Below are 949 nucleotides of genomic sequence, written 5' to 3' on the forward strand. Positions count from 1 at the left end.
TATTTCATGGTTGTGCATTATACAGGCAAAAGTGAACTTCAATTTAATCATACCATGAAACAATTATCATTAGCATGAGAATGAAGCATGATTTCAAGATGATCAGCAATTAAAGGTTTAATCATGCTATCATATACTTTCAAACTATTGATTTTGCTCAACTAACTTACAAGAGAAGAGTTTAGATTACCAGTGCATTTAGCATTCTTCAAGCCAAATACCTTTTAGATTCTTTACACCCTTGGCTGAAGAAAATCTCTCTTTTTTTTTTTGTTTGCAAGGGAATGGTTGTTGCCCAAGGTGACAAGCCAAGAGGGGGGGGGTGAATTGGTTTCTTCTAAATTTTGGTGCTTTAAACGTTTTCTTAATTAAGTGCGGTGGATGCTTCCTTAAACTATTTAAACTAGTGCAAAGATAGAAGATGATGCAAGAATAAACGTAAGCACAAGTACAACACAAACACAACAATATATAGCGGTTCGGTGCTCTCCTTAGCACCTACGTCCACTCCCCAAGCGTCCCCTTGGGAATTCACTATAATCCCGCGGATTACAGTTGGACTGTTTTCCGGGCTCACAATCCAAAAACCTTTGTTGGTTTTACGGGCTCACCAACGAACCTATACACTTTGGTTTTCCGGGTTCACCAAAAACCTTTGTTGGTTTTACGGGCTCACCAACGAACCTATACACTTGGTTTTTCGGGTTCACCAAAAACCTTTGTTGGTTTTGCGGGCTCACCAACGAACCTTTACAAAGTGTTTAACAAATAAAGAAAAGATTCAAACTCCTAAATGAGCATATAAAACAATATGAACTACAAAGAAGAGTTAGAAAGTATTTATCGCTTTGAAGTCGCTTTGCTCTTCTTTGTCAAGGATGCTTCACTCTTCAAGGGAGGATGGAGCTCTTGATGACTCTTTGAATCTGCTCAACCCCTTTCTTTTGAC

The sequence above is a fragment of the Phoenix dactylifera genome, unplaced genomic scaffold, assembly GCF_009389715.1.
Source record: "Phoenix dactylifera cultivar Barhee BC4 unplaced genomic scaffold, palm_55x_up_171113_PBpolish2nd_filt_p 001108F, whole genome shotgun sequence".
Classification (NCBI taxonomy): domain Eukaryota; kingdom Viridiplantae; phylum Streptophyta; class Magnoliopsida; order Arecales; family Arecaceae; genus Phoenix; species Phoenix dactylifera.